Here is a 20110-nt window from a genome sequence, read left to right as displayed (position 1 = left end):
CAGGTACTTCATTCACGGGTGAAAATCTGCACTCAGATACACACACACACACACACACACACACACACACACACACACACACACACACACACACAAACACACACACGGATAAAAATGAAAATAAATCATTTAAGAAATAAGGAATACAATCTTTAAGAAGGAAGAAGGAATGAAGGAAAGGAGAGAGGGGGAGTGAGGAAAGAAGGAAGGGAGGGAGGGGAGGGGAGGGAAGGGAGGAGGGAGGGAGGGAGGAGGGAGGGAAGGAGGGAGGGGAGGGAAGGGAGGAGGGAGGGAGGGAGGGATCAGAATCAGTGTATTTCACTGAGCCATTACAGACTGCTTAGTCCTCACACATTTATGGTAATAGAATCTCTGCCATAGGTTACCTAGGCAGAAATTTCAATTACTTTTTGTATCCAAAATAGATTGTCACCAGATATCTTTCCCTCCAGCTTTATCTACAAATGAATCAAAATAAACAACTCCCAAGCGATTTGTGTGTGTGTGTGTGTGTGTGTGTGTGTGTGTGTGTGTGTATGATCTCTAAGAACAATGATTACAAGGCAAATTATTACTCTGACAATCTCATGAGATAAAGACACAAGATGTGATTTAAACAGTTAAGAACAAGTAGTGAGCAACAAGATGTTCTTCCCTGACTTCAAATCCACTCCTCACTGTGCAAATGTGTGCTCATAATTGCTGTTCGAATCTTAGATGGTATTTTAATAAAACACTGGGTACCATATTGGGGCAAAAACTGAAAGATCAGAGAAGCAGAGCAAGCCACAGCCAACCTCACCTTGTCAACTTCTCAGCCAATCATGTTTCCTCAGACTGAAAGCCTCTGAGTCCTTACCAGAAAGGGTCTCAGCTGAACTGCTTTAGTTCCTGTTTCCTCATGCCTTGTATACCTTTCTCCGTCCTGCCGTCACTTCCTGGGATTAAAAGTGTGGGTGCTTCCCAGTACTGGCATTAAAGGTGTGTCCCATCACTGCCTGCCTCTGTCTCCAGTGTGGGCTTAAACTCACATTGATCTAGTTGGATCTCTGCCTCCCCAGTGATAGGATTAAGGGTGTGTGCCACCACTATCTGGCCTCTGTGTCTAATCTAGTAACTGGCTCTGTCCTCTGATCATCTGGCAAGCTTTATTGGGGTACACAATATTTCTATAAATCATGCATGGATTTGTTGTTCCTAGCGATATTTAGTGATTTTCATAAGAACTTAAATACCAGCCCTCCAGATTACCATAGATATGAGCATCTTGGAAATTTATCTCAAATATCATCTTCCAATAAACCATCAGGAACCAAAAGTTGGTAATGAGAAAGGCAAAAGCTGTAGAGCTCCTATCTGGTTAAGGAACTGGGAGACGCCTTTCCTTGAATTATCTTAAACCCCATCAGGTACTATGTCAAATCTTGATTTGACATAAAGGAAATTCAACTCAAAATAGCCAATAATTTCACTCACGTTGGAGAGTGAATAAGTGGCGGAGGTAAGGCATGAACTCAGGACGCAGTGCACACTCCCTTCATCTGGAGGTGTGTCACACTAATAGGCAACTGGTAAGCCCAGAGCTATAGCCGTATGGCAGGCAGCTTTCCCAGAGCCTCAATATGTGGGGAAATGGCCAGATCAGGTGTGGTTAGGCTCAAGTATCAGCATAAGCGAGGCTGTTAACCTTTTTCCCCCCAAATCACACGATTTTCTTAATGAGAAACACTAGAGAAGAAAATGTAGGGCCCCACCAGAAAAACAGTAAGTCCGTTGAAGATTTTCACTTTAGTCTCTACAGTGAAAGTCACAATGCCTTCATCCTACACTTAAGAAACTTACACAGGCTCATTCCTCAAAGGAAAATGGCAAATAACCCTCACAGCATAAAGAAATGTGTGGAGCACTGTATGTTAATGAAATGTGAAATTGACAAGTAAATGAAAGTTGGGACTTAGATCATCTGAACCCAACATGGATCACAGGAAGTTTCTGGACCTGTAAATCAATTTTGGTTTTTGTTTTGTTATTGCTGTTTTTATTTACTCTTTGAATGTTTTGTACATGTGTGCAATGTATCTTGATCATGTGCATTCCTTCCTCCCTCCTTTCAACTCCCCAGGACCCTCCACCAAGAAAGCCCCTCCCATCTTCATGTTCTTTGCACCGCCCCCCCTTTACTACTTTTCTTTCTACCGGCTGAGTCAACTCAGGCTGCTCATTATGCTTAGTCCTGGAATTACCAACTGGGGCATGGAAACCAACAAGTGAATGAATGGCCACATTCTTAAAGAAAAACAGACTCTCTCTACCCCCACAGCTGTCTACTACCAATAACTCCTCAGCTAGGGATGGGCCTTGTTGCTACTCACTCCATGCCAGGATTTTGAACTGGCTTGATATTGCACAGGTCTGTGAATTATATGTGCAACAACAGTTAAGTCATGTCCATGTTGACTTTCTGTGCTAGTTCTATGTATTTCATCATTCTTTTGCTGACTGCACACATAGGCTTGCTTTGTTTTATAGATGGACTGGCCAACTCAGCTTCAATTTCTTGTTTTGGCTGAGTGTTGAGACAGGATCTCACTTTAATTTTGTCTTGACTTCACAGCAGTCCTTCTGCCTCAGCACCTCAAGTGCTAGAATTCCAAATGTAAGTCATCATGCCGAGCTTCATTTGTCTTTTACATGATAACTCTTGTCTTGCTTCTTTCCGAAGTCTGTTTTACATTATCTTACTATACTTATTTTTGCTTTAATTTATTGTGATGTGCACAATATACCTTTCTATATCTTTTCTTTTCCAACCTTTCTACATCTCACTTTTGATGTGTGTTTCTTGTAAACAATTTATGGCTGTGTAGTCTATTTAAATCTACTTTCCAATCCTCTGAGTTTTCATTGGTTTATGTAGAAATTTATATTGGGACTGTTAAGCTTCTGTGCTTACGTCTGGCATTCTATCTGGTATTTAGTTTTTCCCAATGTTTCTGTGTCTCTGTTTCCTAACTTTTCCATTTCTTGAACATTTTACAATTTCAATCTTCAGTCATCACTAGTGTCTTTTAATAAGCCTTATTGCACCACCCTTAAATATTTAATTTACCTTCTATTGCTTTCATTTGGACATTTTAAGTGCATATTAAATGCTTACTACCCTTTCAATATATTCCATCTTTTCAATTGTATCTTTTAGGTATTTTCTCTGCACATACTTATAGCTGCATTGGGCTGTGAATAAGTTTTTACTTGAGGAAAAAATTTGGAAAATTCAAGAAAAGGAAAGTCAATTGTATTTACTCATGTTGTGGTAAAAATTTTCTTTATTCTATATATACAAAGATGTCCACGTTTAGAAATTATTTTCCGTTTAGAACATTTCCTTTCACCATCTATTACAGTAAGTTGTCTTCATCTGAAAATGTCTTTGTTTTGTTCTTAAAGGCTTTTACATCTTTTACAAAATCTAGGTTGACTTTTCTTTTAATCCTTTAGAAATACAGCCATTTCATTTGGGCCTCCAAATTCTGATGAGAAATCCATTGTCATATAAATTATCACCTAATTAACATGATATGATTCTTTGATCCTCTGTGGTACTGAACTAAGGTTTGACTGAACATGGGCCTCCCGAGTTATATCTCCATCCCTCTTTCATTTAAAAACATTTTCTATTTATGTGTGTGTATGCATTTTTGTCCAATGTGTGCAGGTGCCTTGAGGAGACTAGAAGATGGTGTTGGATCCCTAGAGCTGGAGTTAGAGTGCTGACACCCAGATGTGAGGGCTAGAAAATGAACTCAGATCCTCTGCAAAAACAGCAGGTTTTCTTAACCACTAGTCCAACTTCATCCCTTCTCTTTCACTTTTAGTTTTAGTTTTGGGACAAGGTCGCATCAAGTTGTTCCAGATGTCCAGAATAGAACTCAATCTAAAAGGCAGGAAAGTGTTGAACTTGCAATCTTCCTGCTGTAACCTCTCCAGTAGTTAGGGGTAGAGGCTTGTATCACCAAATAAGGTGAGGCTTTTATTTTATTTTAATATTTTTTATTTTCTTTTGCAGGCCATATAGGGTTTCTGGTTTCATATAGGGTTTCTACTGACATTATCCTGGGTTTGAACACTCTTGATACCACCATAACAAAAGAGAGTGTGAGTGCTTCATTTAGCAAAGTAAGAATAAATCTGGGTCTCACATGAACTCCACTGACATCATGGCCATCTGGGGTCATAGTTGAAAGTCATAGTTGTCTTTTTTTACTTTCTTTTTTTTTCTTTTTGGTTTTTCAAGACAGGGTTTCTCTGTGTAGTTTTGGTGCCTCGCCTGGATCTCACTCTGTAGACCACACTGGCCTCAAACTCACAGAGATCCGCTTGCCTCTGCCTCCTGAGTGCTGGGATTAAAGGCATCACCACCCGGCTACTTTCTTTTCTTTAGTATTGCTTTTAATATAAGACATAATGTATCCTTTGCTGGCCTGGAACTAACTGTGTAGCAAAGGACAATGTTGACTTTCTGGTCTTCTTGGCACTGCCTCCTGAGGGCTGTGATTATGGTCATGTTCCCTGACTTTACCAACTAAGCTGTGTCCTAGCACTGTTATTAATTTAACTGTCTATTAGTGTTTAATATCCATTGTTTCTTTGGGGATTTGTTTCTGTCCATTTTCATTTCTTTCACATGTATTTATTTAGTATGTAGACATATGCCATTGCCATGACATGGTGTGTAGGGAAGAAGACGATTTGCTGTAATCCCTTCCTTCTTTTGATAATATGGGTTCCTGCTATCACACTCAAGTATCAGCATTTTTGCAGAGGACCATCTTACTGGTCTGACTTGTTTGTTTTTGAGAAGATCTCACTATGTATGTTATGTAACCTGACATCTTAAACTGGCCCAGTCCCCGTAATCTTCCTTTTTGAGTATACAAAGTGCTGGAATTAAAGGCGTGCTTGACCATGCCTGGATTAAGGTTTTGTCTTTATACTTGGTCTTTCATAAAAACATCTGCTCCCCTAGACCAATGACTGGGGTCATCTCCAGGAGTATGCAAGTCTGGGTTACCCTATTGCTTTTGCTAGCAAGGCTAGAACTAAGCTAGTCTTTCCTGTCCGTGGTATTTGGAAACGCTGCTAAAGTGGCATCTAGCTATTTTCTTCTTTGCTGGGCTGCTTTTCTTAATCCTTTTACTAAAAGAAGTGGTCATTTGCTATTGCTTTATTAATGTTCTATATGCATGCTAGTGTTCCCAGCTTCATTCCAGACACCAACTGAAATCCAGTAACAGTCACAGGTTATTTCCTGCTCTGAAGACCCCTGCAAGGCACCCCTTATTCTCAATATCTTTCAGGTTTCTCACATTTGCTCTATGTAGAATGTCCAGGTTGGTTTTCTGTTGCTGTTGTTAGCAAGAAAAATAGGGAAAATATGTCTATTCAGCTTTTCCAAGAAACAGGTTTACGTTTTTTATATTTAGAATGACATTTTGCTCATAGGCAAAATATGCCAGTCTGAAATTGAATAATAGAATTTGGTTTATTGTGTGTATCTGTTTCTCTTATTGTTTACCTTATTTGGCAAAAATAATATTTTTGGAATACTATGCTGGTGTTTTTAATTCAGCAACAGTAAATGAGTTTCATTTTTATAGAAAATATGTGTATACAGTAAGAGTTCTATGAGAAACAGTAAATATCTTGAAGCTATAACTGAACCTTCATATTCAAAAGCAATGAACTCTTTGAAGTGCTGTCCCTCTTCCCATGGGCACCAGAGGCTTAACTGCCCAGAGGTCAGCAGGCACATGGAAAGTCTCGAACTGGGGGCTTAGCAGGGTGAAGATCAACAGGCTCACAGCTTGAGCCATGCTTCCCTGTGTCAGGCTCAGTCTATAAAGTCTTAGTTCCGTCACTTAAATCTTAAGATCCAAAGACCTGATAGCCAACACTCCATTGATTGATGGCTATCTCAGAACCAGGAGTAGAGTGCTTTCATTTCACTGTCAGAGCTGCCAGGACACATGTGTCCCCTGATAGCAGTTGTTGCAGTTTCTGATTTTCTCTCTCTGGAAGTCAAGGCATTTCTGAAACAATTAAGCTCAACCTGGAGCATAAACTGAAACACCCTGTGCAAGCAGTAAAACTCCATATTGATTTTTGACCTCAGGTCCTCCATGGAGTGTCCTCATCTCCCAAGGGTGAAGTTTTACAAGGGAATCTTTTATTTAACTGCAAGATTAAAGCAAATTTTAGTAGCTGGACAGCTCCCTATTCACTACATGTTGAAGAAGTCTAGGGAACATGTGTTCTGCTTTTCAAGGTGGTTGTAAATCTCCTCCCTAAATTGCTTCCAGATCAGTGTTTTTGTGCAAAGCATTTCAATGGTATTGTATCAGCCAAAACACTAATATTCACTCCCTCAATCTCACACACTATTATAAATTCTTCTTACCTAATTTGGAAGAAGCAGATGCCAATCCAATCCGTCATCATTGCTCTAGGTCAGCAGAAGTATTGTCTGGATAAAAGCTGCTGCTGTTAGCAATTTGTGTGCATGGTTCAGCACATTTTAAAAAAATGCATCAGCTATATGCTTCTATGAAAAGATTTGAGCATATATTCCAAAAATATCTTTCTTCAAAATTCTCTATATAATGCCAATTAAAAATATTTATGCAAATTCTATAGAAATTGATGATTAGATAGGATGATATAATGTTTAAGATTCTAAAATAGGTTTTTGCTATCATATCAAATGCAATATTTATCCATAAATTCCCCTTACAACACTCTCCAGTAAAAAATTCATTTTTATTTAATGATTTATGATAGAAACATATTTGTTCAGCTGTATGAATATAATTAATAATAATGCTTTACAGATCTCAAACCTTCAGTCTTAGATACCATTTAACACTGACCCCTTAAGGGACCAAGGATGCAGATTATAGGTAGGATTGTCAATCAATCTTCACACATCATCTACAATCTATCCTTGAAGAACCTATACCATAGGTCCTATATCCTTCCTTTTCTGGAGAAGACACCTATATACTGTGTTTTTATTTTAACTTCAAAGTATTATATTAATTCATATTTCACAACCAAATATTTATTCTTAGGCAGGTTTTCCCAGAGACTCAACTTAAGTTAGCATCACTTAACCACAGGGATGTGGTCAAAGAAATACACTTCCAGGTAATTCTATTATTTGATAAATATCTTATTGTGTCCTTATGGTAGCTAAGACTTTTACAATGTCACAAAGCAATAAAATAGCATGAAACTAACATAGGCTACACTGCCTGTCATTAACCTGAATGCCATTGTGTTGTGCATGACTGTACATTCACCTGAGCATCCAATGTGATGTTTCCCCACTGGGCTATAAATCCCAGGAATGAAAGATATGTGTCTTGGTGTCCTTGAAGAGTCACTTCCTAGCAAAAAAAAAATTTGTATACATAGATACAGAATAAATATCTGTTCAATGGATGAAGTGTTTAAAAATGCATATTGAAATTTTAACCTACCATAAGGTATACATTATATATTAAGCTTGCAAGATATACATATTTTTTCCCAGTGAAATTAGGAAGAAATAGTCTGGTAAGATTGTTCACCTTGTAAAAGTCCTTGTCATGTGTGCCTGGCAACCTGAGTCTAATTCATGGAGCCCTATAAAGGTGAAAGTAAAGATCTGACTTCACAAAGTTGTCCTCTGACTACAATATGCTCACAATGATGCACACACACATACACATACCACAATATTAATAATAATGAAGAAGAAGAGGAGGAGGAGGAGGAGGAGCAGGAGCTGGAGGAGGAGGAGGAGCTGGAGGAGGAGGAAGGTGGTAAGAACCCCCTTAACAAAATATTAAGCCATTGGTTCTAGTTTCTACCTGTTAATACAAATCAATTTCTTTGTATTTTGTTTTATGTGTGTGTGTATGTGTGTGTGTGTGTGTATGAAATTTATTAAAATTCTATTCTCTAATATTGCACTAAGTAAATACTCTTTAGTTATTTATGATTATTACTTGTGCATGATCTCTATGTGTACATGTGGTTGCCATGGCACACGTGGAGGTTAGAGGACAACTCTGTCAAGTCAGTTCTTTCCTTTCACTCTCATGTTAGTAGAACTTGGTTCATGAGGCTTGATATTCCATGTCTTCCCATGCTGAACCATCTTACTGGCCAAGACATCCTGTATTTAAATCTCCTGGACACTAATCAACATTCACAAAACTTTAGATAATTTAGGACGGCATCCTCCTTTGAAATGATGGCATTGATGTATGTACAGGCATGTAGAATATGTTGTGTTTAGCTGAAGGTAGTCACTGAGTGGAAACTAGAGATGCCCTCACAGTATCTGTTAGAAATCTGTATGGAAATGAATATTTGTCAGCATAACTGCAAAGATTTTTAAGAACACATACAAATGAGTTGTCCATATCAACTGCCAAAAAATTTTTCTTTTCCCCTAATAAGAAATGCAAAGAATAAAAAAAGTGAGTCATATATTGCTTTGGAATCAACAATCTGTGACTTAATCAAGAAAGTTATACTGGAGACCTCAACAACTGCAATGATATAGGTGGGTTATTGCATACTCCCCAAGATCACAAACCTTCAGGTCTTAGACATGATCAAATCTAGACATGTAGTTAGCCATCCTCACAGCCTGATATCATGGACCTGCTATAAGCGGGTAATTCTAAGGACCTTAATCTCTCATAGAATCAGAGTTAGCTTTGTTCCCTGGGTGGGCAATAAAATATTTTGTTCCCCATCTAAAAGGCAGAAGTAGTGATGGATGAGGACAGGAAGAAGGACTTGAAAGAGAATTGGAACAAAACCAAAGACTCAGATTCTGATACTTCAGAGATTTCATTTGAAGTGGCTCTGGGAACCTGGGCTCCAGAAAGAAAAGAGTTCATTAGACAGAGGCAACTTGATTGTGCCTAATGGGGCCCATTCTTATTCAAAATACCCTGGGCCTGGATTGGGCTTCTGAAACCTCATAGCCCATCTCCAATGACATAATTCCTTAAACAAGGCCAGACCTCCTAATTTCTCTCAGGGAGTGCCACACCATAATGATCAAGCATTCAAATATCTGAGCCTATGGGGCCCATTCTTATTCAAAATACCATAATGGCCCATCCTGCTTCTTGTAAAAGTGTCAGGGTTGGCTGGCTTCCAAAAGTCATGCTGGCTGGCTGCTTCTTTTTTCTTGGTTTGTTTTTGTTTTTGTTTTTCGAGACAGGGTTTCTTTCTTTGTAGCTTTGCACCTTTCCTGGAACTCACTCTGTAGTCCAGGCTGGCCTTGAACTCAGAGATCTGCCTGCCTCTGCCTCCTGAGTGCTGAGATTAAGGTCATGTAACACCACTGCCCAGCTGCTGGCTGCTTCTTATGATTTCCCTGAATAAACATTTCAGGGCTCCATGTTTGATTTCTAAAGCTATGTCTACTCTTCGTAGCATACAGAGGGCAGATAACCCTATGCAATATTAAGTAAAGATCTGTCTGCTACCATGATCATCAAGATGAAGTCTCAATTCTGAGCATTTATGCCCCAAATACAAGGGCACCTAAATCTGTAAAAGAAATATTACTAAAGCTAAAATCACACACCAAACTCCACCACTAATAATGGGAGACTTCAACTCCCTACTCTCACCAATGGATAGGTCTTCCAGACAGAAACTTAACAGAGAAATAAGGGAACTAACAGACATTATGACTCAAAAGGACTTAATAGGCATCTACAGAACATTCCACCCAAACACAAGAGAATATATCTTCTCAGCACCCCATAAAAACTTCTCTGAAATTGAATACATACTTAGTCACAAAACAAACTTCAACAAATACAAATAAATTAGGATAACCTCCTGTATTTTATCAGACCACCATGCCTTAAAGTTAGAATTCAACAACAACTCAAATTATAGAAAAGTTACAAACTCATGGAAACTGAATAATGTTCAACTGAATCACCACTGGGTCAAGGAAGAAGTAAAGAAAAAAATTAAAGACTTCTTGGAATTCAATTAAAATGAATGTACAACATGCCCAAACTTATGGGACACTATAAAGCAGGACTAAGGGGAAAGTTTAGCTCTAAATGCCTACATAGAGGAGTTGGAGCAATCTCACACTAGCAACTTAACAGCACATCTGAAAGCTCTAGAAGTAAAAGAAGCAAACTCACTCAGGAGGAGTAGATGCCAGGAAATAATCAAATTGAGAGCTGAAATCAATAAAATAAAAACAAAGAGAACAGTGCAAAGAATCAATGAAGCAAAGAGTTGGTTCTTTAAAAAACCAATAAGATAGACAAACCCTTATCCAAACTAATTTAAAGGCTGAGAGAGAATATCCAAATTAACAAAATCAGAAACAAAAAGGGAGACATAACCACTGACAACAAGGAAATCCAGAGAATCATCAGGTCATACTTCAAAAACCTGTATTCCACAAACTCAGAAAATCTAAAAAAAAATGGACAATTTTCTGGATGTGTACCATATACCAAAATTAAATCAAGACCAGATAAACAATTTAAATATATCCATAACTCCTATGGAAATATAAGCAGTCATTAAAATCCTCCCAACTAAAAAAAGATGTTCTCAGTGCAGAATTCTACCAGAATTTCAAAGAAGAACTAATACCAATACTCTTCAAATGGTTCCACACAATAGAAACAGAAGGAACATTGTCAAACTCTTTTTATGAGACTATAGTTACCCTGATACCCAAACCACACAAATATTTGTAACAAAGAAAAAGAATTACAGACCAATCTACCTCATGAACATTGATGCAAAAATACTCAATAAAATACTGGCAAACTGAATCCATGAAAACTGTGAGACCAAAATGATCCATCTTAGAAATAAGACCAAAATGCTTTCACCCTAAAATTAAGGCCTAAGATTTCTCCTTTTGGGAATAGGCCATTAGTTACTGAAACCAGTCAGTTCAGATTCCAGAAACCAGGAAATGTAAATAGACAGAGTAACAAGGTAGTCACGAGGTAATGCCTGCCGGACTATGGAATGTCCTCTCCCTGGTTTTCAGGGAAACTGACCACAGAAATGCCCCCACCTGAGTGCAGCCAATGAGAAACTGTGGCGGGCAACTACTCCCTTAGAAGTAATTTCTAGAAGTCCCTAGAAGCGAGCCAATCAGAATTGTACCCGTACTAGCACCCCTAAATGATGTAACCTTGTGATTTTTCCCTTTAAAAGTTGAGCTTGCAGATAGGTGGGGACTTCCTCCAGCCTCCACTATGTTGGATGTATTAGAAGAAGTCCCTGCCTAGGCTTGAATCGCTTTTGGATATCCAGAATTAAACCTTGCTTTTGCATTCAGGCATGCTCGTCTTTGGTGGTCTCTCTGGGGGTCACAATCTGTGCACAACAAAAACATCAAAAATTCATCCTCCATGATCAAGTAGGCTTCATCCCAGAGATGCAGGCATGGGTCAACATATGAAAATCTGTCAATGTAATCCATCATATAAACAAACTGAAAGAAAAAAAAAACACATGATCATCTCATTAGATGCTGAAAAAATCTTTGACAAAATCCAAAAACCCTTCATGATAAAGGTCCTGGTGAGATCAAGAATACAAGTAACATACCCAAACATAATAAAGGCAATTTACAGCACGCTTACAGCCAACATCAGATTAAATGGAGAGAAACTGAAAGCAATTCCACTAAAATCAGGAACAAGACAGAGCTGCCCACTTTCCCCATATCTATTCAGTATAGAATTTGAAGTTCTAGCTAGAGCAATAAGACAACAAAAGGAGATCCAGGTGATACAAATTGGAAAGGAAGAAGTCAAACTTTTGCTATTTGCAGATGATATGATAGCTTACATAAGTGACCCTAAAAATTCTACCAAGAATTCCTACAACTGATTAACACTGCTTCAGTAAAGTGGCAGGATATAAGATTAACTCAAAAAAATTAGTAAGCCTCCTATATACAAGTGATAAATGGGCTGAGAAAGAAACCAGAGAACATCACCTTTACAATAGTCATAAATTATATAAAATACCTTGGGGTAACTCTAACCAAATAAGTTAAAGACCTGTATGACAAGAACTTTAAGTCCTTAAAGAAAGAAATTGAAGAAGATATCAGAAAATGGAAAGATCTCCCATGGTCATGGATAGGTAGAACCAACATAATAAAAATGGCAATCTTACCAAAAGCATTCTATAGATTCAATGCAATCCTCATCAAAATCCCAACACAATTCTTCATGGATCTCAAAAGAACAATATTCAACTTTATATGGAAAAACAGAAAACGTAGGATATCTAAAATAATCCTATACGATAAAGCAACTTCTGGAGGCATGACTGTCTCTGATTTCAAGCTCTACTATAGAGCTATAGTAATAAAAACAGCTTGGTATTGACAAAAAAAAAAAACTGACACGTGGACCAATGGAATCAAATTGAAGACCCTCACATTAATCCACATACCTATGAACACCTTATTTTTGACAAAAAGTCAAAACTGTACAGTGGAAAAAAGAAACCATCTTCAACAAGTGGTGCTGGCACAACTTGATGTCAACATGTAGAAGATTGCAAATAGATCCATATCTATCAGCATGCACAAAACTCAAATCCAAGTGGATCAAAGATCTCAACATAAATCCAGCTACACTGAACCTGATAGAGGAGAAAGTAGGAAGAAGCCATGGTATAGGTGACTTTTTCCTAAGTTTAGCACCAGTAGCACAGACACTGCAAGCAACATTTAATAAATGGGACCTCCTGAAACTTAGAAGCTTCTGTAAGGAAAGGACGTGGTAAATAATAAAAACCAACAGCCTACAGAATGGGAAAAGATCTTCACCAACCACACATCTGAGAGAGGGCTGATCTCCAAAATATATAAAGAACTCAAGAAACTAGACAGCAAAATACCAAACAATCCAATTGAAAAATGGGCTACAGATCTAAACAGAGAATTCTCAGCACAATTCCAAATGGCTGAAAGGCATTTAAGGGATTGCTCAACATCCTTAGTCATCAGGGAAATGCAAATCAAAATGACTCTGAGATACCATCTTAAACCTATTAGAATGACTAAGATCAAAAACACCACCAATGATAGATTATGTTGGAGAGGATGTAGAACAAGGGGAACACTCCTCTACTGTTGGTGGGAGTACAAACTTGTACAGCCACTTTGGAAATCAGTATGTTGGTTTATCAGCAAATTGGAAATCAATCTGTCTCAAGACCCAATGATACTACTCTTGGGCTTATATCTAAGGGATACTCAATCATACCACAAAAACACTTGCTCAACTATGTTTATGGTAGCATTATTCCTAATAACCAGAACCTGGAAGCAACCTAGATGCCCCCCACCCAAAGTATGGATAAAGAAAATATGGTACATATACACAATGGAATATTACTCAGCTGTAATTAACAATGACATCATGACATTTGCAGGCAAATGGATGGAACTAGAAAATATCCTGAGTGAGGTAACCCAGACTCAGAAAGACAACTATGATATGTACTCACACATAAGTGGATACTAGATGTAAAGCAAAGAATAATCAGACTACAACCCACAGATCCAGAGAAGCTAGGAAACAAGGAAACCCTAAGAGGGATGTACAGATAATCTTGGGAAGAGGAAACAGAGGAGATTTCCATGAGTAAACTGGGGATGAGGAGCAGGCAGTAGAGGGGAGGGAATGGGGGATGAGAACATGAGGGAACATGTAACAGGAATCTTAGAAGGTCATATTAATAAAATCAAACCTGAGGACAGTTATTAGGGTGAATGCTGGAAGATCAGAGAAGCAGAACAAGCCACAGCTACCTCACCTCTCCAGTTCCTCAGCTTATCCTGTTTCCTCAGACTGGATGCCTCTCAACTGAACTGTGCTGCTCAATAGCCTGAATACTTAACCAGCCAAATGCTTAACCAGCCAAATGCTTCTAGTTTCTGGTCTTCATGCCTTATATATATTTCTGCCTTCTACCATCACTCCCTGGGATTAAAGGCTCACTTCTTGAGATTAAAGGCATGAGTCACCATGCCTGGCTGTTTCCAATGTGGACTTGAACTCACAGAGATCCAGAGGGATCTCTGCCTCTAGAATGCTAGCTAGGATTAAAGGCATGTGCTACTACTGCCTATCCTCTATGTTTAATATTGTGGCTGTTCTCTTCTCTGACCCCAGATAAATTTATTAGCGTGAATAATATTTTGGGGAACACAATACCACCACATTTCCCCTTTTTTTGTCTAAAATTTTAAAAAAGCTTATAACTAATACAAGAAAAATTATATCCAATAAGTATATACAATATACATAGTCAAGATTACATTAATGATGTCTAGTCCCTTAACATTTGATAGATTCACACAAAAATATTCATTACTTATCTTATTTAAAACAAGTAGTACCTTTTTAAAAGTAGATTCAAAAATTGACCTTTTTATCTTATCATACTCATATTCTCTCTTTTTTCTTTTCATAAAAGTTTCAACAATCTACCTTTTGTCATTTTTATATCTTGCCCTTTTTCTTTTTAGTGTAGATTCAATGATCTACCTATTTATCCTATTATTTCTTTATTTTTTTTCTCAGAGTAGATTTCATGATCTACCTCATATCTATATTCTCTTTTTTCTTTTTCTTTCTTTTTTTTTAAACAAAAGCTCTGAATCTAATCTCCATGTTCAGCTTGTAACCAACCGTTGTAAACAATGACAATATCCAAAATTCATTAAACTACCAAAAACCTCCCATCCTACCTCTTGGGAATGTGGGTGTCAGATGTTCTTAAAATTACTTCCTGCTTTCTGGGAGTGAAGACATCTTTAGGGGATCCTGAAAAGAAAATTTTTGGGTTAATTGTCAAGTCCTGTATCATTTGTTCAGTCTCTGCATAATGGGAAAGTGCAGGACTTGTTTCAAGTCCTTGTTCAAGTAGTCTGTCAAGATGGATCATCTCAGCTAGCCATCTCAAAATTGTCCTGGATTACAGTTTTTAATCCAAAATTGATCTTTCCGTGTTATTAATCAGCTTAATGGCTTTACCATAGTCCATGTGGAATCATTGTTGTGGGGTCCCATCATATTTTGAATATTTCAAAGCTACTGTTAGGTGTGGTCATGGTTCCCTGCAGACTTGTGTGTGTGTGTGTGTGTGTGTGTGTGTGTGTGTGTGTGTGTGTGTGTGTGTGCCACCTCTGTGATTTGGAGCAATCACAGTCTGATAAATGTCTGTCTCTCAGAACCATGAATGTTCTTCCCTAGAAGAGAAAATCTTCACAGCAATTTCTCCCCACCATTTGTCTTACCAAACTTTTCCAAACTGACCTTTGCCGATGCTTTATTGTAACATGATGGTCCAGGCAATACTTCTCTGAACAAGCGGCAGTAAACCTTTCTTCCCAGGTAGCAGCATCAATGCAGTTACCAACATGATGAGAAGCAGCCGGCAACTCAGAGCAGCAGCCACTGCCTCCATGATCCCACTGCCATTTGTGGCTGTGTCCCAGCTGAGGCTTCTCCTTAGTAAGCCTCTTAGGCTGGCCTCAAACTCAGGATCCTCCTGCCTCTGCCTCCTTCAGTAAATCTGACTGGTGTGCCACCACAACCGGCCAAAAGTAGCTCGGGCCTCAGCTGGGGTTCACAAGGCCATAGGCAAGCAAGTTTTTCATGAATCATATCATGAACGTTGGGCGCCAGATGTAGCAGGAATCTTAGAAGGTCTTATTAATAAAATCAAACCTGAGGACAGTTATTAGGGTGAATGCTGGAAGATCAGAGAAGCAAAACAAGCCACAGCTACCTCACCTTTCCAGTTCCTCAGCTGATCCTGTTTCCTCAGACTGGATGCCTCTCAACTGAACTGTGCTGCTCAAAAGCTTGAATGCTTAACCAGCCAAATGCTTCTAGTTTCTGGTCTTCATGCCTTATATATATTTCTGCCTTCTACCATCACTCCCTGGGATTAAAGGCTCACTTCTTGGGATTGAAGGCATGTGTCACCATGCCTGGCTGTTTCCAATGTGGACTTGAACTCACAGAGATCCAGAGGGATCTCTGCCTCTGGAATGCTAGGATTAAAGGCATGTGCTACCACTGCCTATCCTCTATGTTTAATAGTGTAGCTGTTCTCTTCTCTGACTCCAGATAAGTTTATTAGCATGCACAATATTTTGGGGAACACAATACCACCACAGGAACAGGATGGTCGAGCTGGGAGAGGGATGGAGTGGGAGAGCAATGAAAGTGATATCTTGAGAGGAGACATTATGGGGTAAGGGAGAAACCTCGTGCTAGGGAAATTTCCAGGAATCCACAGGGATGACCCCAGATTCTAGTAATAATGGTGAGGGTGCCTAAACAAGCCTACACTAGTAATTAGATTGGTGCATACCCTGTCATCATAGAGCCTTTGTCCAGTGACTGATGGAAGCAGATGCAGAGATCCACAACCAAGCACCAGGCTGAGCTCCAGGAGTCCAGTTGAAGAGAGGAAGAGGGAACATTATGAGCTAGGGAGGTCAAGATCACGAAAAATAAATCTACAGAGAAAACTGAACCAAGCTCATAGGAACTCACAAACTTAGACTAAGAGCTGTGGAACCTGCATAGGACTAGACTATACCCTCTACATTTGGGAGACAGTTGTGTAGCTGGGTCGTTTTGAAGGGCTCCTGGCAGTGTGATCAGGATCTATCCCTGGTACTTGAGCTGGCTTTCTGGATCGCTTTACCTATGGTCAGACATCTTGTTCACCCTTGATACATCAGGGAAGGGCTTGGTCCTGCCTCAACTGAATGTACCAGGCTTAGCTGTTCCCCCATGGGAGAACTTACCCTTTTGGAGGAGGGGATGATAGGTGGGCTTGCAGGGAGAGTGGGTGGAGGTCGCAGGAGGAGGGATGAGAGGGGGATCTGTGTTGGTATGTTAAATGAATAAAAATTTGTTTTTAAAAAGTCCCCAATCAGCAGGAAGCAGTCTAGAAAACTATGCCTACATTCACAAAAATAAATTACAAATGTTTGTCATCATTTAGAGGGGTTGGTTACAAGCTGTTATTGGTAATGGTCAGGAAAATAAGATGAGCAAAAGAGATTAGATTCAGGGATCTCCTTCTAAAAAGCAAAGGGGGGTATAGAAATAGAATAAAAGGGTAGATTATTGAATCTACTTTTGAACCAAAAAGCAACTACTAGTGTTAAATATTTTACAGGTATGGATTTTGGTTTATTGATACAAATTTTTTTTTCTTTTTTCTTTTTTTTTTTTTTTGTTTTTTCGAGACAGGGTTTCTCTGTATAGCTTTGCGCCTTTCCTGGAACTAACTTGGTAGTCCAGGCTGGCCTTGAACTCACAGAGATCTGCCTGCCTCTGCCTCCCAAGTGCTGGGATTAAAGGCATGCGCCGCCGCCGCCTCCGCCGCCGCCTCCGCCGCCGCCGCCGCCGCCGCCGCCGCCACCACCACCACCACCACCACCCGGCTAATTGATACAAATTTGAAGTTAATTTTGTTATACTGTATGCATATTTCTACTCTTGTTTGGGATATTATACTTACATAGCTCATTTAAAAATGTAATGTATAATTAAGAAATAGAGATTAATAGTCATCTATAATAGTCAAACTTACAGTCATGTGAGGTATATATTCAAGATCATACATAGATATATTTAGGTAGATAGATAGTCGTCAAATACTTCAAAGACCTATAGAATATGACATTTAAAATGTTTTAATAACTTAGGCTTTTCATGCAGTGAAACATGTCTACTCCTGGCAGCACCAAGCTACTTCTAAAGGGGATGATGGGCATCAAAGAAACTCCTTACGTAGTTTGCTTCCTTTATGGCATAAGCTAGCCAGTAGGGCAAGAAAATGTTCTTGCCTTGACTGCTGACAGTATACTGTCCAAATTGGACAAGCAGGACACAAAAGAAAGTGATTGCCAAACCCTACAATGGAATAGTCCTTCAAAATCCTGCTTCATGGAAAAGTCTGTCAGATAATCTAGGTCTGCAGGCTTAAGTTGGATGCCCCAATGTTACAGAGGAACCTTGGGTGACTATCTAGACAGCCAGCTGTTTCTGTCATTTCTTAGTTTTGGAAGTTGTTTTCTCTGCATTTCCTGTTTACTCAGGTAATATTATATCCTTCTCAGGTCTCTGATGGAATTGAAGAACAGATAGTTATAGTTTTCCTTATTAACAAATTCAGAAAAGAAAGACTGATATAGATATGATAGGATGAAAGGGTAGATTATTGAATCTACTTTTAAAAAGCAACTTGTTTAAAAATGTTTTACATTGCTATGGATTTTAGTTTATTGATACGAATTTAGAGTTGATTTTATTATAATATATATATTTCTACTATCATTTAAGGTATTTTGTTTATATAACTCAATGCAAATTAAGAAATACAGATTAATATTTAGTCTTCTATGATAGTCAAACTTATAGTCATGCTAAGTTTTCTAGGTATACATAGATATAATTCAATTAGGTAGGTAATCTTCAAACACTCCAAAGACCTACAGAATACATCATTTAAAATGTTTTAAAAACTTAGACTTTTCTGGACATTGAGATATGTCTGCTTCTGGCAGCACCCATTTACTTCAGAGAGAAAGATAGTCATCGAAGACTCTCTATATGGAGTTTATCTTCTTCCTGGCAAAAACAGCCATTTGGGCAAGAACGTGTTCTTTCCTGGACTGCTTGACGAAATCTTGTATAGATTGGACATGCAGGGCCCATAAAAAGGTGACCACTGAACTTTGCAAAGCGAGATGGTCCTTCAGGTTTCTGCTTCTCAGAGGAGATGCCAGCCTGCTATTCATGGAGCAGCATGTAATGGCACACAGATAAAGCCACAGAACATGTGGCAACATATAGATTAACAAAAATGTGCCGAGTTTAAGTGTAAGAGCTAGTCAGTAGTAAGCCTGAGCTAATGGTCAAGCAGTTTGAATTAATATAGCCTTTGTGGGTCTGAGTGGCTGCAGACTGGGTGAGACACAGAAAAACTTCTGACTACCAAACTCATAAAAGATGTGTAAAGTGTATAAGGTTGAGAGACATAAAAAGATATTTTGGTGTTGATAATGCAAGTTAGGATAGAAAGTGAATTAGGTACAACACTTTGGACTCACGAAGATAGGATAAATAATGGAATATCTTCTGAAAATCTGTCAAATGCTATGGACTAGACATTGTTAATGTAATTATTGCCTGTATATATTTGTATATAGTTATTGTACTTATTGCATATAGTTTTTCTATGTTAGTTAAAACCTTTGCTTTTTATTTGAACAAAAAGGGGGAAATATGTGATATTTTGTTTGTGTTTTGACAAATAAAACTTGCTTGGAGTAAGAGGGCAGAGTTAGTAACTAGTTAACTATAGAGTTCTAGAGGTCTGTGCAGAGAGGAGGCTGGAAGTGATAAGGTGGGGCAGAGACAGGATCTTGGCCCTTTTTGTCAAGAAACCAGAGGATTAGGAAGCAACTGTGGCCTCTCCCCTGCTTCTCTGATATCTCAGGTTTTTATCCCAATGTCTGACTTCTGGGTTTTTTTTGATAATATTATTTATTTTTATATATCAGTTATCAAAGAATAAATTGATTAAAATCAAATAATTTAGATGCTGATATCATGTAGAAACATCCAGAAATAATGTTCAGCCAGATAGCTGAGTGTTCTTAAAGACAGCCAATTTGACACAAAATTAACCTGCACCGCACCTCTGGCCAGCATGATTGGATTGGCTGGAGAATTTTCCCCTTAAATTCTGTGATCTCTCCTCAGAAGTAAGAAGAGACAGAAATTGTGGCTCAGTTGAGTTGTTATTCTGGCCAAACCTTGGGTTTGTATCAAGTTACTAAAAAGATTTCCTCTGGCTGAAATGAATGTGAGCCAACATTAATAACAATTAAGATGAGCTCTGAGAGGAAATCTTATGAAATACCCAGGGAGCTCTTCAGTGAGCCTGTCTGTCACTTTAGCATGTGATCCTAAATGTTTACCACTTTTAG

The sequence above is a fragment of the Peromyscus maniculatus genome, chromosome 7 (assembly GCF_049852395.1).
Source record: "Peromyscus maniculatus bairdii isolate BWxNUB_F1_BW_parent chromosome 7, HU_Pman_BW_mat_3.1, whole genome shotgun sequence".
In the NCBI taxonomy this organism is placed as follows: domain Eukaryota; kingdom Metazoa; phylum Chordata; class Mammalia; order Rodentia; family Cricetidae; genus Peromyscus; species Peromyscus maniculatus.
Note: the sequence above shows the minus strand (reverse complement) of the source record.